We start from the raw sequence: 5,772 nt of genomic DNA, 5'->3' as shown, positions 1-5,772 counted from the left end.
TAGTATATCTATAAACCTAACCACTGTCATATCCGCCGTAAATCCCATCTTCAGTACCACATCAAGTGTATACGCATCATCTAGGACGCTAATGTGGCTGGCAAATAGTTCCCTAGTCACTGCATTTCCTCCCTCGGCTTTAACGGCCTGGACTTCATCCAAGCCACCAGTGCCAACCGCGCCGCTAATCAGCACCGCCTCCGGCACCGGGATGAGCTTGCTTGCTATCATTCTCGCCACGGCTATCTAGGTTTTTTTTGCATCTTATAAACTATAGATATGCCGTCTACATATATAGTGTAAGCTTTAGTATACTTATGGTAATTAAGAGCGTTTGCCCTTCAGGAGGCTACTCACTATCTTACTTGCGGCAATTCTGCGTAGACGAATGCGGTAATAGCCTCTGCCCTATTGCAGAAAGTGACTGGCATATACAGCCCGCAGTTATACTTCTCTCCTTTTTAAGTAGACGCAGCTTCCTTCGTAGGTCCAGACGAGTGCCTTGGACAACGGCGCGAGTGCAAACCAGGCATTGCCTTTCAATATACGTGGACATTCAATAAGCGAAGATAAGGGGGTTACTACACGGCACAAGGCGTTTAAGGCTCATGTATCCGTCTAATTGCCAGGCTTAAACGAGGCAGCACACGAGGCAGCACACCCAATACCACAGAGCCTAAGGAACTAGAAGAATGGTTATTGCGGATATAACGATTAATCTAAGTATATAGATAAGGACCTCTCCCCTGCCTTTTACGAGGCCTCAGAGCTTTCACCTTAAACAAATGCACGCGTCAGCCATAGTAACAGGCTTATATGCAAGCCTAATCATCCTAGATTATGGCGAAGCTCGTAACGGAACGTGCGCTCGCGGACGATGCCATAATAGGTTAGGCTTTAATCACAGCGCTCGGCGTAAGCGTTAATAAGAACTGCCGGATAGTCTCATTAATCTGATCTATTGCACAGAGTATGGTATAGAGGGCTACTAAAGAAAGCGGCATTCAACTTCAGTCTAGCAAAAGCACGCTATGACGAAAACAGTGTAAAGCTAACGGCATTTCACAGAAGTTTCGTGTAGCACGAAAGCCACTCTAGCCTGATAAGAGTTGGCGCGACTAATGTCGTTTTCTAGAGAAGCCTTACTACAGCTGTGACGAAGACGACGGCTACGCTCAGTCGTGCTAAAATCGTGCGATGTGCTAACTGCGACTTAAGTTACTAAGTCAGATCGCTTTGCACTAACCGTCTGGTCACCAAAGATGCGAGTCGGTGTGAGGTGCTTTAAGCAGAGGACGGAGGATTTATGCTCTTCGTCAACGAAGCGAATAGTCGAGAGCGTTTCGTGGCGTAATATGATATAAAGGCGAGGTAATCACCGTAAGCGAGTGCCACAACTATGTCATGAGTGGTCTCGGGGGCGCCATGCTTGTCTGTCTTCGCTAAGAGGCACGTGAAAGCTGGCGCAGAAATCGCTCTAAACTATAATTTCGACATGTTTCCCGAGGCCGACTACAGCCTTGCCTCTACGGCACAGAAAGCTGTCAGGGCTTCATCGGCCGGTGAGCGAAGTATATGCAGCGAAGAACGTGCATAAGCCAGACGGCAACTATAGAAAACCAGAAAGACGCACGTAATATTATTTTCTTTACACTCAATTACCCAAGATCAACACTAAAATACCATTTTAATCTTATACCTTTCACCTACATCGCCCTAGTCACCTCCAACTATGCATTCTATATTAACCCTTAAGCTACTAACGTGCCTCCAGATAACCTAAGTGAGTGCCTTCCGGAAGGCCGCGCTACAAGTCGTTGTTTGTGAACTAGTTTTAGGACAGGGTTTTAGGGACGCACCCTTAAATGCAGCTCTGTTTCGCTTTAGGGGACAGTCTATGAGGGGAAAGCCTAAGGCTCCCTACGCTAGCGCCTAGATCCTGTAGTGTTCTTCAGGCACCGCCTCAGCTGTCTTAAGCGGAGCATTCATGGTGGCGGAGTCCCAGTTATTCGCCACGGTGTGTTAGCGGCTTTCAGAATCAAACAGCTGATCTTATATTCGCAGTAGGTTTTCTTCAGGGCTTGCTCCCACACCGGCGTCGCCCATGTTGCCACTATCCTGCGCATGCCTAGCTTCTTAGCGAGGCTAGGAGAGGCTCCCAGGATACGGGCAGCATAAACAGGACCCAGACTTTACAGGAGGTGATGACATTGCCTAAATTGGAGTGATTTTATCAGAATGGAGTGGCTAGCTCTTATAGTGTGAGGCAGGTCTTCGGCGTAGCTATTTAAAGTGATTTAGGGAAGGTGAAGCCGATGCTAACAGCCTTTTTTTTTTTTTTATAGGCGTGTTTATCTATTATAGCCCGTAAGCGGTAAACTAACGGGGCGTGGACGGCATTAGGGTTTAACCGTCCGTTAAGCTTCTAGCTATACAGCTAGATGCGGTGTTATCGACACGTTACAGTACACATCTATAATCTAATCGCCTCTTTACTATATTGCCGCTTACTGCTAAGAGCTAGAGACCTTCTACACTAGAAGATGGCTTACCCCTCCTGGCTTACTGACACCCCCTCTTGGTAGTTACCCCACCTAAAAGAGAGCAAAACCCCTTCTAAATGCAATAATAGCTAACATTGGCTTATGCGGTCACATAGTGCGCTAGCATTGTATTCGGACGAACGATAGAAGGCCAGGCAAGGCTAACTTTAAGATGGCTTTAATATGTTCGTCAACTACTCTTAGGGTGTGTTTTACGAGGAGTCAGCAATCTAGCAAGAATTAGGTGCCATACTTTAGCAAAGCCTCTTTCCGCTATAACATGATAGCTAGTTACGATGGCCACATGCAGACATAAAAATAAGGTAAGTAACCTAGACTACGCTCTGTAAGTGTTTGCCGAGCACGCCTCTACGGAGCAGCGTATTGTGGACACGGCTATGGGCTAGATTAGGCATTTTTATTAATATAAAGAAAGGTGGAATATTTTATCGCTTCTAGTGAGCCTATATAAAGGGTGTGTTTCATGCCGGCGGATGGAGTCATCTAGTACCCTATACTAGTTTAGTGACCAAGAGCGAATATAAGACTGTATAGGCAGAAAAAGTAGCAACGACTCGTTTTAGGATGAAAGACTTTTGGCTATAAGACTATAGAATTCTCTTTATTGCCGAAGGTTAATATTTGCGCAGAAAAGCAGTAATTGATGACGCTGTGTTAAAGTGATGACTAGATCTGACTACCGGTTATCTCCTAAAAGATTTCAACTGTTTAAGATGTACCCGGTGGCATTCTCCCAGGGCCAAGAACTACTACTAACTACTCTTATTAGACTAAAAGTGTTACACTAGCTTCGCCTTTCGCTGGAGTTAAAGTCTACTCTATATATAAGGACAAGGAGCAGGCGGCGACTAGCTCCTCCTAGTAGCGTCAGGGCAAGAATATCCTCTCCCTGGCAGAGTAACATAGCTCGTCGGCGGGAGAGAGATATCTGCCACTAAGCACTATCGCAGCACATCAGTAAGTCCACGTTCGCTCTATTTAACGGCAGGATGCTGACCATGAGTTAACGAGTGATTAGGAATCGTGGTAAGCCCTTCCGAGGTGCGGCTAAGCCCTCGACCTTAGGATGGGTATGGCTAGAAGCCTTGCCCTGGGTATGAGAATACCTTCTCGCTCCTGTTCGCTAAGAACCTAAGCGACCACTTAATTAGCTTGTATTGTCTTCTCTTATGACAGGTAGGTAATACCTTTAAAGCTGTTCCCGCAGACGTGGGTGTAGAAGCCACCGACCACATACCTCTGGTAAGTGGACGTCTTGTGGTGTAACGAGTATTGAGTGCTAACTGTTCTAATGACCGAGCGGCCATCAACAGGATTTTCTGCCGAAATTAGTCGACTTTAATAAGAGAATGCACTTCTTTTAGGACATGTCCGGGAGCTGTCCGATGCCTTAGAGAATGAGATCGATTATAAGCTTTATGTCAAGAAAGAGAAGAAACAGCTGCATGAACATCTATAAGCCGCCGAGGATAAGATAAAGGAACTTATGGAGAAAGCGCGAGGTTACCAAGCACCGCTCTTAAAATGCTTTGAAGAGCTAGACAGGACAGTGCCTATCCTAGCCGAGCTTCGTCGGATTATAATGGAAGGAGTGGCGCCGGAGTGATATAAAAGGGAGTCGTCGGCTCCGGAGATCATGATTAGTGAGCAGGCCATTAATATATTTCTTGTTGAATAAGTCGGCCTAGAGAAGGATCTCGTTTGACATTGCCGGGTCTCCAGTAGCCACTGGCGAAGTCGAGATTGCCCTCTCTAGGTCGGGCATTGATCGTGGTCCTCGTCACACCGAATGGCGGACAGCGGGATACACCGACTTTTGCGAGCAGATAGATCCAGGAAGAGTTTAGACAGAGCCTTACTATACAAGTGAGCTTAGGGGCCGTTTTCCGTGGGACCAGTTAGCATGTCGCCGAAGTAGCAGATCAGAAACAGTGCAGCGGTATCTATAAAGATGAGATGTCGCTCATGATCTCGCCTGAAAAGCAAGACTTAAAATTATGATACATAGGATTAAAACGTGATAATGAAAGACGACTATAGGGAAGGAAATAGTTATGAAAGATTGCATTAACCTTCGCGTTACCGATGGGCTACTAGAAAGCTCTTATGGCGGCTGGGCGGCCGAGCAAAAATGGCCCGTTACGAATGTGGCACGATAAGCCTCGTCGGCCACTTACGGGCATACAGGACAAGTCAAACTACAGGTCTAATTCTTCTACCTTTCTCTTCTTCTCTCGACCCTAGTCACACAGCTCTTCTTGCTGCTCTAGGCACCAGATATGTTAATAGAGCGCGGATATTACCCGCGCACGCTTGGTATTTAACGCCGCCAGTAGCTGCGCCTGTTTTTGCGCCTTAATGAGAGTGAAGTTTTACATGGAAATATGCTTCACCTTCTCTCCTAGGGCGTCTTTCAGCAGGTCTACTTGCCTTTCCAAAACCTCCTTCTCCATAGCGGACTCGTCTAGCTGGTCGCGCAGCTCCACTATCGACCGATGCAGCGACTTATTTTACCTCTATTCGTGGCCTAGCTTAAGCTCTAGCGTCTAATACATCTCGTGTAGACGAATGATCTTAGAGGCGACGTCCATGCTTCGTCAGTGTGGCAGGGGCATCTGGGCCGGGCTAAGGAGCGGCAGGGGGTGGTTATATAGTCGGCCGTCTGCCGCTGTGCCGCGCCGAAAGTGGCTGCGCAGCACTAACTGCCCACGATCATACCGCGATATTGTTTAGAGGCACGTGGGCCTCATAATGAGGGGCGATTTATCGAGCCACGACTCCCGCCGTGAAATGGACCGCGACGTGCCATAGCCATTAAAGGTGACCCTAAGAAAGTAACACCACCTATGAGTCCAAGCGGACGTTGTACATTAAACATGAAGCTGATAAACGCAGGTCAGCATGCTCTCCGTCGATAAGCTAGATAGACACCGGCAGCTTAAGTCGGTGACCCTGAGGTATAGCCACACTAGTGAGACAGTGTCATATAAATAGAGTGCCCGAGGAGGCAAGCCTTCCGACTGCTAGACGACTAAGGACGGTCAGGTCTACTTGCCAGCGGACATCACGTCAGTAATGCTGACAGAGTTCTTCCACCACGAGATCGTCTAGTCTCCTAAAGAGCAGAGAATCCGGTACATCAGGATCAAGCAGTTAAAAGACGCCGACAGTCGCAAGACTTAAAAGATGGTGCTTAAAATAGGGCAAA

This window comes from Beauveria bassiana (genome assembly GCF_000280675.1).
Source record: "Beauveria bassiana ARSEF 2860 unplaced genomic scaffold BBA_S00087, whole genome shotgun sequence".
NCBI classification, from domain to species: Eukaryota; Fungi; Ascomycota; class Sordariomycetes; order Hypocreales; family Cordycipitaceae; genus Beauveria; species Beauveria bassiana.
The sequence above is the reverse complement of the archived record's forward strand: the minus strand, read 5'-3'. Positions refer to the sequence as shown.